A 14,445-nucleotide genomic window follows, 5' to 3' on the forward strand; every position below is an offset into this window, starting at 1 on the left:
TTAATCTACATATAGATTGGGCTAACCAAACTGGTAGCAATACTGTGGAGGAAGATTTCCTGGAGTGTATAGTTGGTTTTACAGACCAATATGTTGAAGAACCAACTAGAGAGTAGGCCATCCTAGACTGGGTCTTGTGTAACGAGAGAGGATTAATTCGCAATCTGGTCATGCGGGCCCTCTTGGGGAAGAGTGACCATAATATGGTAGAATTCTTCATTAAGATGGAGAGTGACACAGTTAATTCAGAGACTAGGGTCCTGAACTTAAAGAAAGGAAACTTCGACGGTATGAGACGTGAATTGGCTAGGTTAGAATGGAGAATTAGACTTAAAGGGTTGACAGTGGATAGTCAATGGCAGACATTTAAATATCACATGGATGAACTAGAACAATTATATATCTCTGTGTAGCGTAAGAATAAAAAAGGGAAAGTGCCTCAACCGTGGCTAACAAGGGAAATTAGGGAAAGTGTTAAATCCAGGAACAGGCATATAAATTGTCCAGAAAAAGCAGCAAACCTGAGGACTGGGAGAAATTTAGAATTCAGCAGAGGAGGAAAGTCGAGTATGAGAGGAAGCTCGCAGGCAACATAAAAACTGACTGCAAAAGCTTCTATAGACATGCGAAGAGAAAAAGATTAGTGAAAACTAATGTAGGTCCCTTGCAGTCAGAATCAGGTGAATTCATAATGGAGAACAACGAAATGGCAGACCAATTGAACAAATACTTTGGTTCTGTCATCATAAAGGAAGACACGAATAACCTTCCGAAATACTAGGGGACCAAGGGTCTAGCGAGAAGGGGGAACTGAGGGAAATCCATATTAGTCAGGAACTGGTGTTAGGGAAATTGAAGGGACTGAAGGCCGATAAATCGCCAGGGCCTGATAGTCTGCATCCCAGAGTATTTAAGGAAGTGGCCCTAGAAATAGTAGATGCATTAGTGGTCATTTTCCAATGTTCCATGGATTCTGGTTCAGTTCCTATGGAGTGGAGGGTAGCTAATGTAATAAAAAAGGAGGGAGAGAGAAAACAGGGAATTATAGACTGGCTCGCCTAACATCGGTGGTGAGGAAAATGTTGGAATCAATTATTAAAGATGTAATAGCAGCGCATTTGGAAAGCAGTGACAGGATCAGTCCAAGTCAGCATAGATTTATGAAAGGGAAATCATGCTTGACAAATCTTCTAGAGTTTTTTGAGGATGTAACTAGTAGAGTTGATAAGGGAGAACCAGTTGATGTGGTGTATTTGGACTTTCAAAAGACTTTTGACAAGGTCCCGCACAGGAGATTAGTGTGCAAAATTAAGGCACATGGTATTGGGGGTAATGTATTGACGTGGATAGAGAGCTGGTTGGCAGACAGGAAGCAAAGAGTGGGAATAAGCGGGTCCTTTTCAGAATGGCAGGCAGTGACTAGTGGGGTGCCGCAGGGTTCCATGCTGGGACCACAGCTATTTACAATATACATCAATGATTTAGATGAAGGAATTGAACGTAATATCTCCAAGTTTGCAGATGACACTAAGCTGGGTGGCAGTGCGAGCTGCGAGGAGGATGCTAGGAGCAGGTCGGGAGCAGCGAGGCCCATAAAAGGGGCCCAGAAGACAGGAGAAGCCAGCTGGTGCAAGGGCAGAAGGTAAACAAGGAAACAAAAAGAAATCGAAGTGTGACATCACAGTCAAGCGGGTAAGTGATTGGCTGGTGGATTGATGAGTATTTAATCTTTTTCTTTTTCTTTTCTTATCAGTAAGAAAACTTTGGCGCTATTACCAATTAGGTTAATTTAAGGGTTAAGTCATGGCAGGAGAGCCCAGATCTGTGTCATGCTCCTCCTGTGCTATGTAGGAAGTCAGGGACGCTTCTAGTGTCCCTGACAACTACATGTGCGGGAAGTGTATCCAGCTGCAGCTCCTGACAGACCGCATTGCGGCACTGGAGCTGCCGAGGGATTCACTGTGGAGCATCCACGATGCTGAGGATGTCGTGAACAACATATTTAGTGAGTTAGTCACACTGCAGGTAAAGGTTACACAGCCAGATAGGGAATGGGTGACCATCAGGCAGAGCAGTGAAAGGAAGGTAGTGCAGGGGTCCCCTGCAGTCATCTCCCTCCAAAACAGATACACCACCTTGGGTACTGTTCGGGGAGATGGCTCATCAGAGGAAGGCAGCAGCAGCCAAGTCCATGGCACCAGTGGTGGCTCTGCTGCACAGGAGGGCAGGAAAAAGAGTGGGAGAGCTATCATGATAAGGGATTCTATTGTAAGGGGAATAGATAGGCATTTCTGCAGCCGCAAACGAGACTCCAGGATGGCATGTTGCCTCCCTGGTGCAAGGATCAAGGATGTCTCGGTGCGGCTGCAGCGCATTCTGGAGGGGAGGGTGAACAGCCAGCTGTCGTGGTACATATAGGTACCAACGATATAGGTAGAAAACAGGATGAAGTCCTACAAGCTGAATTTAGGGAGTGAGGAGTTAAATTAAACAGTAGGACCTCAAAAGGTAATCTCAGGATTGTTACCAGTGCTACATGTTAGCCAGAGTAGGAATTGCAGGATAGCTCAGATGAATACGTGGCTTCAGGAATAGTGCAAGGGGGAGGGATTCAAATTCTTGGGACATTGGAACTGGTTCTGGGGGAGGTGGGACCAGTACAAACCGGACGGTCTGCACCTGGGCAGGACCAGAACCGATGTCCTACGTGGAGTGCTTGCTAGTGGTGTTGGGGAGGGTTTAAATTAAATGGTAGGGGAATGGGAATCTATGCAGGGAGGCAGAGGGAAGTAAAAAAGGGGAAGAAGCAAAAGGTAGGAAGGAGAAAAGCAAGAGTGGAGGTCAGAGAAATCAAAGGCAAAAATCAAAAAGAGCCACATTACAACATAATTCTAAAAGGACAAAAGTGTTAAAAAAACAAGCCTGAAGGCTCTGAGTCTCAATGCGAGCAGCATTCGTAATAAGATGGATGAATTGACTGCGCAGATAGCTGTTAACGGATATGATGTAATTGGGATTATGGAGATATGGCTCCAAGGTAACCAAGGCTGGGAACTCAACATCCAGGGTATTCAATATTCAGGAAGGACAGAAGGAAAAGGAGGTGGGGTAGCGTTACTGGTTATAGAGGAGATTAATGCAATAGTAAGAAAGGACATTATTGTGGATGATATGGAATCTATATGGGTAGAGCAGCGAAACACCAAAGGGCAGAAAACGTTAGTGGGAGTTGTGTACAGACCACCAAACAGTAGTAGGGAGGTTGGGGATGGTATCAAACAGGAAATTAGGGACGCATGCAATAAAGGTACAGCAGTTATCATGGGCGACTTTAATCTACTATAGATTGGGCTAACCAAACTGCTAGCAATACTGTGGAGGAGGATTTCTTGGAGTGTATGAGGGATGGTTTTCTAGACCAATCTGTTGAGGAACCAACTAAAGAGCTGGCCATCCTAGACTGGATGTTGTGTAATGAGAGAGGATTAATGAGCAATTTTGTTTTGCGAGGCTCCTTGGGGAAGAGTGACCATAATATGGTAGAATTCTTCATTAAGATGGAGAGTGACACAGTTAATTCAGAGACTAGGGTCCTGAACTTAAAGAAAGGAAACTTCGACGGTATGATACATGAATTGGCTTGGATAGACTGGAGAATTATACTTAAAAGGGTTGATGGTGGATAGGCAATGGCAGACTTTTAAATATCACATGGATGAACTAGAAAAATTCTACATCCCTGTGTAGCGTAAGAATAAAAAAGGGAAGGTGGCTCAACCGTAGCTAACAAGGGAAATTAGGGAAAGTGTTAAATCCAAGGAAGAGACATATAAATTGGCCAGAAAAAGCAGCAAACCTGAGGACTGGGAGAAATTTAGAATTCAGCAGAGGAGGACTAAGGTTTTAATTAGGAGAGGGAAAATAGAGTCTGAGAGTAAGCATGCAGGGAACATAAAAACTGACTGCAAAAGCTTCTGTAGATATGTGAAGAGAAAAAGATTAGTGAAGACTAATGTAGGTCCCTTGCAGTCAAAATCAGTTGAAATCATAATGGAGAACAAAGAAATGGCAGACCAATTGAACAAATACTTTGATGCCTGGGAGGCCAGGGACTGCCTCACCATGGTCAGATTTACTTCCTTTGATGCTGTACACCCTGGCTGCCACATGATGCTCCAGGTTAGCATCACCCACACCAACAACATAAAGCATTCCTGCAATGCCCAACCATCCCTTTCACACTCATGGCCATTACTGCGGGTACCATTATGTCTCATCATTCACTACAACTCACTAAGCTACTTCCAAAGATGCACACAAATCTGTCCAAGAATGCAAAGTGTTGAAAATAAAGATTTCAATGTTTGGCAACACATTAACAGAAACTTTACAGGAACATAGGCTAAAAGACCCACTTGCCTACCCTTGTGTGTTGTTAGTTGGTATGTTTAGACAAGGATGAGGGTGAGTGTGAGGGATGGCTAGTGAGATGGGAACGTGATAATATAGATAGAGAGGGATGGGTGGAGGTGCAAGGTTAGTTGGCGTGAGTAAGGATGTGCAGGAGTAGGGTAGGGAAGGCAGAGTGATGAGGGTGTGATGAGTGGCACAGCAGGATGAGGTTGAATGTGGCTTTGCAGTAACATTTCGTGATCTACTAAGATCATTGAAAGGTTTGCGCCACTACAGCCAGGTCCTGCTGACAACATCCCTGCTTGTGCCCTCCTGTGGAATGTGCAACCAGGCTTCGTAGGTCTCCTGGGGTGGTCTCTTCATCCACTGGAAGGGAAGAGGACCTCTCTGCATGCTGTGAATCCCTCCTTAAGCATCTGGAGGGACTCAAGGGAGAGGCTGGGTGCAGCCATTCGCCTTTGGTGCAGTGCTTGTCAGTGTTTGCAACACCTCAACGCTGAGCAGGGACGCACTGAGCCTGCCTCGGTAGTCGAAAACGCGGTCTTACTGTTTATATTCACACATGACGAATGGACCTTGGGTGAGATACTGGGAGATGCCCACTGTCTCTGGAACCTTACCCCAGCAGAGACGAAAGAGAGAGAACGAGAATCAAAATTGACAGAGAAAAGCCTTATTATTATTTATATTTATTATTTTTGTTCACCTGAACTAAATTCTAATTGGGTAGAACGATGGGTGTTAATTCCTGGTGATATCTTTCAATCGTTGATGGTGTGTCTCATGAGAAGACTAAGAAAGAGAAGAAATATGTATCTTAAAAAGAAGGCAGTCTCCCCTCATTAAGAAAAACAATGGAAAGATAGAAGGACTGATGTTAAAGTTAATTTACATCTTTTAAAATAAATTACTCAATATTTTCTTATAAAATAAACAGTGTGTTTAGCATTGTATATAATTGCAAACATCAAACACTATAGAGTGAGTTTGGGGCTATAATTTATGTCACTCAGACACAATTTTAAATGCAGGAGTAAGAACTCCAAGTTTAGACTACAGCTTCTTGATTTGCTCCTAGGTAACAATTATTTTATATATTACAAAGTGCATTTAAGAAGTCAGTAAGATTATAGGATGTTAATTTTTTTCAGATGCACTTAAAGGAAAGATTTATTCATAACAGCCCTCAGCTTTTTCAATGAGGAACTGTAATCACTTCGAAGATACGGACTCAACAGAGTAAAAACTTACAGATGTATAGCATTCCAGAACTGCTTGGAGTTTGGCATGAAGCCAACTGTCCCAATTAGTTCTAAAGCCATAAAGTGCTGAAGCTTTTTGTATAAATTCAACTGAAAATAATATCTCAGATCATTGAGCACCATATTATAATAAAAATCATGTTTTAGGATAATTTTCAATCTGAAGCCCATTAATGCAAACTTCTTTCAGAAAAATAATTAAATAAAACATATTTTAATTCTTTCCTTCCCCTCTCCTGTTTTCTCCCTTCTTTGTTAAAGGCAGTAATTCATTCTAGGATACAGTGATTTCATCAGTGCCAGCAATCCTCTTGTCCCCTTCTCACTTGAGCATTCTTAATATGTGAACCTATATAATGAGTTTCAGTAGGTTATTCAATTGTGGAAGCTTCACAGTTTAATATTACTGTGGCACAACTAGCGGGGACGGTAGACTAGTGGTTACGTTACTGGATTAGTTCAAAATGGTTGCTTGAGAACTTGAATTCAGTTTTTTTTTAACTCTGGAAATAAAAAGTTGGTATTAGTAAAAGCTGTCAGATTGTTGTTGTAAATACCTAACTGGTTCACTAACGTCAGTTAGCGAAGGAAACCTATTTACTTCACCCAGTTTACCCAGTGACTCTAGTCCCGCACCAACTAGTTTGACTCGTAACTGCCCTGTGAATTGGTCTAGAAATCCACTCAGATGTATCAAACCGCTACCAGCAATTCAAAAATAATGCCCACCACCTTCTCAGGACAAATAGGGATGGGCAAGAAAATGGGCCTTGCCAGTGATGCTCATATCCCAAGAATGAAATAAATACATTCTAACAGAAAAGAAACTCCAGTTGATTTTTTTCACCTCGCTCACCTGGGATTTTGAGGCCCAAGCACCCTGACCTTAATCCTGGCTGATAAATAACTTGGCATAGATCATGAATCAAACCTGTGCCATTTATCATGAAGCCTGTTTCTTAAAATCTGATGCATTTGTTTTAACATATAAAGCTAGATTTTCCAATCAACTTTATTTTAACACCAGCATTAACCAATTTAAAATAAATGGAGTAACACCAGCATTAAAATAACACCAATCATAAATTGTAGACTAGAGATTTCATCTCAAGTCCCAAATGTAATGGCCCAGAAATTCCTGTTTCTTCTTCCCGCGGGCGTTCGACTAAAAATAAGAGAAAAGATGCGCCGGTTTTCAGCGCCTGCGCATTGCGCGCTGAAAAGCGGCTTTTCCAATGCCTTCCCAGGTCCGTAGACACTCCGTACGGACCTGGAAGGCAGGAATTTCTGGGCCAATATATTTAATTAGATGCACGCCTGTGCACCAGACACTGTTCTGCTACGTCTCATGTCTTTTCAAGTGCAACTTTTTGACTGACAATGTAACATGCTCCTTTGTGTCTCATTCTTTTGAAAAGGGAATTAAGGGTTACGGGAAGCGGGCGGGTAAGTGGAGCTGAGTCCACGGCCAGATCAGCCATGATCTTGTTGAATGGCGGAGCAGGCTCGAGGGGCTAGATGACCTACTCCTGTTCCTAATTCTTATGTTCTTATGTTCTTATCTTTTGGTCAAATGCCTGCCCGAGATGCCGGACTCGAGGCCTCCTCTTCTTGTGCAATGGAGCGAGTTCACGTTGGGACGTCCGTAGGAGTCACGTAGGCCTGGACACCCAATCACGGGTAAGTATTTTCTCATTCATAGTAATAGGAGTTTCATAAATCTGGAACTCCTATTACTATGAATGAGAAACACCCTCAAACACCCAACACCACATAAAACATTTTTTAAAAAACTCACATAAATACACTAATAGAAATTAAAGTTGTTAGAAATTTTTTTTTAAAGAAAAAAAAGTAGCTGATTTTTTAAAAAAGTTTTAATTATGGTTAAAAATAAATGTAACATATTGGGCAGGGTTTTTAAAAATATGTGTTTTTTAACTTTTATTTATATTTTTGTATGTTTTTAAACTCTTACGCCTGTAAAAGTAGGCTATGCACTTGCTTTTATCAGGCACAAGAGTTTTGAGGACATTTGCTGGGCAAGATATGCGTAAATACCGCAATCTTGCCCGTGCAAATGTCCTCGCTCCTGAGATACAGAGGATCTGTCAAGCCAGAAACTTGACAGATCGGAAAAGCCGGTTTTCAGCGCCTGCGCATTGCGCACTGAAAAGCGGCTTTTCCAATGCCTTCCTGGGTCCGTAGACACTCCATATGGACCTGGGCGGCAGGAATTTCTGGGCCAATGTATTTAATTAGATGCACGCCTGTGCCCCAGACACTGTTCTGCTACGTCTCATGTCTTTTCAAGTGCAACTTTTTGACTGAAAATGTAACATGCTCCTTTGTGTCTCATTCTTTTGAAAATAAACAGAGATCTCTGTGTTTAAAACGGGTTGGAATCTGTCTCAGTCAGTGCACATAAAATCTCACTACTGGTATTGCTCGGAGGTTAATAGCTATCCAAGTAGTAGTTTGATATTGTATATTTATAACTGTCAGCAAATCATGAAAATCTACTGAATATAGTTTGACAAAAACATTCTTATAACCTAAAAAAAAAACTGTATCAAGATAGGCACAAAAAAATCATAATTTTTCACATCATTTCATGATTTTAAGTATAAAAAAGGAGTATTTACTAGGGAATTTAGGACTGTGCAGGCAGTTTATCATAGATTGCAGTATATTACAGAATGTGATGAACAATTCATGTTTCAGCTAATATAGTTCAGAAGGCTAGATATTCAACTTCATTAAAGAAAGGTTAATATGGCAGCTCAGTGAGGTCACATAACATATTGATATTCATGTGCTGAATATGATCTCAGGAATGCCCAAACAGCAAAAAGAAAAATTTTCAGAATAATTTCCCTTTCACCTCTTAGCCACTCCTAGGCACTTGCTCAATCATGGAATATTGCACAGTGAAATCCAAAGATAGCGAGAGAAAAAAAATACATATTTTTAAAAACCTGTATCCAGATCATTTGGCATGCTTCAAAAGTTGGTGAGAAGATTTTTTTTAGGATATGAATAGACAAAGAAAGATTTGACTTTCATGACCACCGGATGTCCCAAAGTGCTTTACAGCCAATTAAGTACTTTTTGTTTGAAGCTGTAGTTACTGTTGTAATGTAGGAAACGCGGCAGCCAATTTGCGCACAGCAAGCTCCCACAAACTGATACGATTTAGTAATGCTGATTGAGGGGTAAATATTGGCCAGGACACCGGGGATAACTCCCGTGCTCTTCTTTGAAATAGTGCCATGGGATCTTTGACATGTACCTGATGTGAGAGAGCAGACTGCGCCTTGGTTTAACGTTGCATCCGAAAGACACACCTCCGACTAATCCAGGACTGTCTGGCTAGATTTTGTACTCAGGTCTCTGGAGTGGGAATTGAACCCACAATCTTCTGACTCGGAGGCAAGGTTGCTTTTATTCTTTTTTTTGTCCTTTATTTTCTTGATCCAAGGATATCTGGAGATTTAGTTATCTGATCTGGTGATTAAGTGAACAGATATAAATTTGGAGTTTCATGGTAAAATCTGGAGAATTTAAGGAAGAGTTAATCAATCTGTAATATTTCTATACAGCAAATATTTACACAGAATTATTTTGTTCCTTTTCTGTTCAGCTTGCCTTTTAAAACAGATGATTATAAAAAGTGAGTGCTGTTAAGATTCTATTAAATGGCTTAATTAACACAAATAGTAGACATGATACAATGGCTGAAACAACTTAAAATTCTACTGTCATCCTTGGCTCAGTGGTAGTACTCTCAACTCTGAAGGTTTTGAGTTCAAGCCACGTCTAGGGATTTGAGCACAAAGGCCTTGAATTCCTTTGTATCTGTGCTCAGAGACACGGGTAACTTGGGCGCAAACAAAGTACAGGGCTTAAAAGAAAGCGTAATTTTGAGTTTGTGTGTAACTACAATATGCACAAATCTCCTCAATTTTTTATGGCTGGTTATCAATCCTGCTGTTCGAAAGCATCTGTGCCCATAACATTTGCTATAGAGTTACAGAGCATCATATAGGAGTTTCTTGCATTTGCACTTGCTCAGAGTCGCTCTTAAAATTTCGACCAGATTTTCAGGTGTAGCTGGAAACTGTCAATTTTCTGATGTTTTATTGCAGCTTTTTGAGAGTTTTAAAAAATTAATCCTCACCTGTACTTGCTGTTTCTTTTATGGCATAAGTATAAGTCACATTAAAAATTGAAATAAAAACAGAAAATGCTGGAAGTATTCAGCGGGTCAGGCAGCATCTGTGGAGAGAGAAACAGAGTTATCGTCAGAACTGGAAAAAGTTAGAGATGTAACAGGTTTTAAGCAAGTACAGAGGCAGGGAAAGGGAGCGGGAGGAAAGAACAAAAGGGAAGATCTATGATAGGGTAGAAGGCAGGAGATAATAAATGACAAAAGAGATGATGGTGCAAGGCAAAAGGAGATGGTAATGGGACCAGTAAAGAAACAAAAGATGGGTCTAGAGGAGGTGCAAATGGGAATAGCAGAATCATCAACAACTGCAGTCCAAAAAAATTGGGGTAGAGGTTAAGTTATGAAATTGTTCAACTCAAGGTCGAGTCTGGAAGGCTGTAAAGTGCCCAATCGAAAGATAAGGTGCTGTTCCTCGAATTTACGTTGAGCTTCATTGGACCAGTGTAGGAGGCCAAAGACAGAAAGGTCAGAGTGGGAGTGGGGCTGAGAATTAAAATGACAGGCAACCGGAATATCGGTGTCACACTTGCGGACTGAATGGAGATAATCTTCAAAGCGATCACCCAATCTGCATTTGGTCTCCCCCATATGCGAATACAGCATACTAAATTCAAATAAGTACAAGTAAATCCCAGTTTCACTTGGTGGGAAGGGAGGAGGTAAAAGGGCAGGTGTTACTTCACCTGCACTTACATGGGAAGCTGCTGTGAGATGTGGAAGGGGTGTTGGGAGTAATTGAGGAATAGACCAGGGTGTTGAGCAGGGAATGGTCCCTTCGGACTGCTGAACTGGGAGCGGGCGGGGGGGAGAAGATGTGTTTGGTGGTGGGATCATGCTGGAGGTGGCAAAAATGTTAAAAATTGGAAATGCTTCCCTGATTGCAGGTTCTTAAACATGGGTACCTAATGTCTATAACTAAATGGTTGAGTTAAAACTTTAATTTCTATACTTAAATAAGGAATATATGGTGTGAGTTTGGTGTTATCCACATTCCCTGATCATCTATCAAGACTCTGCCTTTGACTCGAGTGTTCTCGACTCCATCCCGCAGCATGCTACCCGCCACCACCTCAGTAAAACCCCAACATTGCATGAGGTAGAAAAAGCCATAAGACAGCTTAAAAACAACAAGGCCACGGGAGCGGATGGAATCCCTGCTGAGGCACTGAAGTATGGCAGAGAGGCACTGTTAGCGCGAATACATGACCTCATCTCTCACATCTGGAGGGAGGAGGGCATGCGAGGAGATATCAGAGATACAGTGATCATGACCATCTTTAAAAGAGGGGACAAGTCCGACTGCGACAACTACAGAGGAATCTGCCACTGGGAAAGTCATCACTAGAGTCCTCCTCAACTGTCTTCTCCCTGTGGCTGAGGAGCTCCTCCCGGAGTTGCAGTGCGGATGTCGTCCTCTACAGGGCACAACGGACATGATTTTTGCAGCGCGACAGCTGCAGAAAAACTGCAGGGAACAGCATCAGCCCTTATAAATGGCCTTCTTCAACCTTACAAAGACCTTTGACACTGTCAACCGCGAGGGTCTATGGAGTGTCCTCCTCCATTTCGGACAATGCCCCCAAAAGTTCATCACCATCCTCCACCTGCTCCACGATGACGTGCAGGCCGTGATGCTTACCAATGGATCCATTACGGACCTAATGCACGTCCGGACCTGGGTCAAACAGGGCTGAGTCATCGCCCCAACCCTCTTCTCAATGTTCCTCGCTGCCATGCTCCACCTCACAGTCGACAAGCTTCCTGCTGGAGTGGAACTAAACTATAGAACCAGTGGGAAGCTGTTCAACCTACGCCTTCTACAGGCCAGGTCCAAGACCACCCCAACCTCTGTCGTCGAGCTACAGTACACGGACGACACCTGCGTCTGCGCACACACAGAGGCTGAACTCCAGGACATAGTCGACGTATTTACTGAGGCGTACAAAAGCATGGGCCTAATGCTAAACATCAGTGAGACAAAAGTCCTCCGCCAGCCTGTCCTTAGCGCACAGCACTGTCTCCAGTCATCAAGATCCACGACGTGGCGCTGGACAATGTGGACCATTTCCCATACCTCGGGAGCCTCCTATCAACAAGAGCAGGCATTGACGATAAGATCCAACACCGCCTCCAGTGCGCCAGTGCAGCCTTCGGCTGCCTGAGGAAAAGAGTGTTTGAAGACCAGGCCCTCAGAACGGCCACAAAGCTCATGATCTACATGGCTGTAGTAATACCCGCCTTCCTGTATGGCTCAGAAACATGGACCATGTACAGTAGACACCTCAAGTCGCTGGAGAAATACCACCAACGATGTCTCCGCAAGATCTTACAAATCCCCTGGGAGGACAGATGCACCAACATTAGCGTCCTTGATCAGGCCAACATCCCCAGCATCGAAGCACTGACCACACTTGATCAGCTCCGCTGGGCAGTCCACATAGTTCGCATGCCAGACACAACGCTCCCAAAGCAAGCACTCTACTCAGAACTCCTTCACGGCAAACGAGCCAAAGGTGGGCAGCTGAAACGTTACAAGGATACCCTCAAAGCCTCCCTGATAAAGTGCAATATCCCCACTGACATCTGGGAGACCCTGGCCAAAGACCAACCTAAGTGGAAAAAGCGCATCCAGGAGGGCGCCGAGAGCATGCAGAAATCAAGCGCAGGCAGCGGAAAGAGTGTGCGGCAAACCAGTCCCACCCACCCCTTCCCTCAACGACTATCTGCCTCACCTGTGACAGAGACTGAGGTTCTCGTATTAGATTGTACAGCCACCTAAGAACTCACGTTAAGAGTGGAAGCAAGTCTTCCTCGATTCCGAGGGACTGCCTATGATGATGATAAGAACAGAAGAACATAAGAAATAGGAGCAGGAGTAGGCCATATGGTCCATCGAACCTGCGCCACCATTTAATAAAATCATGGCTTCCCCGCCCGCTCCCCATAACCCCTTATCCCCTTATCATTTAAGAAACTGTCTATTTCTGTCTTAAATTTATTCAATGTCCCAGCTTCCACAGCTCTCCGAGGCAGCGAATTCCACAGATTAACAACCCTCTGAGAGAAGAAATTTCTCCTCGTCTCTGTTTTAAATGGGCGGCCCTTTATTCTAAGATCATGCCCTGTAGTTCTAGTCTCCCTCATCAGTGGAAACATCCTCTCTGCATCCACCTTGTCAAGCCCCCTCATAATCTTATACGTTTCGATAAGATCACCTCTCATTCTTCTGAATCCCAATGAGTAGAGGCCCAACCTACTCAACCTTTCCTCATAAGTGAACCCCCTCGTCCTCGGAATCAACCCAGTGAACCTTCTCTGAACTGCCTCCAAAGCAAGTATATCCTTTCGTAAATATGGAAACCAATATAGCTGTAGCAAGACTTCCCTGCTTTTATACTCCATCCCCTTTGCAATAAAGGCCAAGATACCATTGCCCTTCCTGATCACTTGCTGTACCTGCATAGTATCCTTTTGTGTTTCATGCACAAATACCCCCAGGTCCCGCTGTATTGCGGCACTTTGCAATCTTTCTCCATTGAAATAATTTGATTTGATTTTTTCTGCCAATGTGCATGACCTCACATTTTCCAACATTATACTCCATCTGTCAAATTTTTGCCTACTCACTTAGTCTGTCTATGTCCTTTTGCAGATTTTTTGTGTCCTCTTCATACATTGCTTCTCCTCCCATATTTGTATCGTCAGCAAACTTGGCTACATTACATTCAGTCTCTTCTTCCAAGTCATTTATATAGATTGTAAATAGATTGTAAATGATGACTTGCACATACAACACAAGGACATTATTTGCATGAATAAACATTATTATAGTACTAAAGCATCATGTTGTGTGTGATTTAAAACAATGCACAGTTCTCTCTCAACATGTAGCAATTTACATCATTAATTTTCCTTTTTCTGGCAAGTACTTCCTGTTAACGAAACTGAACTTAAGGGGAATTTTAATGTTGCAATGACAGTCAAACAAATTGGCAGGCACATGTGTTTTGATCTTAAAATGAAATTGTATTTTTTTTAAGTCTTTCATTACATTTTCTCAGAACAACACAATTATAGGAGCTCATCGTCTTTTTAAATAAAAGAATTTTAGTTACCAAAAAATTCCCCATACCAGTAAGTGTGCTAAAATGTGAAAACTGCCAGTACGTATAGCAACTGAATGTTGTGAGACTCCATACCTGTCCTGATATTCTGGTTTGATTTTTATCTCATGAATGAACTCACTCCCAACAAGCACGGGGGGTGAGGCGGGGAGGTAAGAGGCAGCTGCTTGCACTCAGGGGCTGGGATTTAGTGAGGAGATGCCTCCTGTCGTTCTGGGAGACAAGCAGAGGCATTGTCCAGGAGAACTACAACTCCCAGGGAGCTTTGCGAAGTTCACACCTGCGTGGATGTGTCCTCGCTCCGCCCTCCCCTGGGGTGGTCCCCTCGGCCACGGGATCGCGGCGCCGCGCCGCCCCGCGCTGTCAGTCGAGGGCACGTGACGGGCTGCGGTTCTTTGTTCTGACTGGCGCAGAG

The 14,445-nt window shown here is 43.1% G+C and overlaps 1 long non-coding RNA gene across 2 annotated transcripts; it reads right to left on the reverse strand.

Annotated features, from left to right (window-relative positions):
- Positions 1-5,086: 5,086 nt before the first annotated feature.
- LOC139262048 (uncharacterized) lies at positions 5,087-14,304 on the reverse strand. Of its 2 annotated transcripts, none has more exons than XR_011592867.1 (4): positions 14,106-14,304; positions 9,856-9,953; positions 8,968-9,182; positions 5,087-5,205 (listed from the first exon to the last, which is right to left on the reverse strand). It is a non-coding gene; the product is annotated as an uncharacterized lncRNA (long non-coding RNA). The 2 variants fall into 2 exon arrangements; XR_011592868.1 differs by lacking the exon at positions 14,106-14,304 and adding an exon at positions 13,534-13,622.
- Positions 14,305-14,445: the final 141 nt, after the last annotated feature.

The sequence above is a fragment of the Pristiophorus japonicus genome, chromosome 4, assembly GCF_044704955.1.
Source record: "Pristiophorus japonicus isolate sPriJap1 chromosome 4, sPriJap1.hap1, whole genome shotgun sequence".
NCBI lineage: Eukaryota > Metazoa > Chordata > Chondrichthyes > Pristiophoridae > Pristiophorus > Pristiophorus japonicus.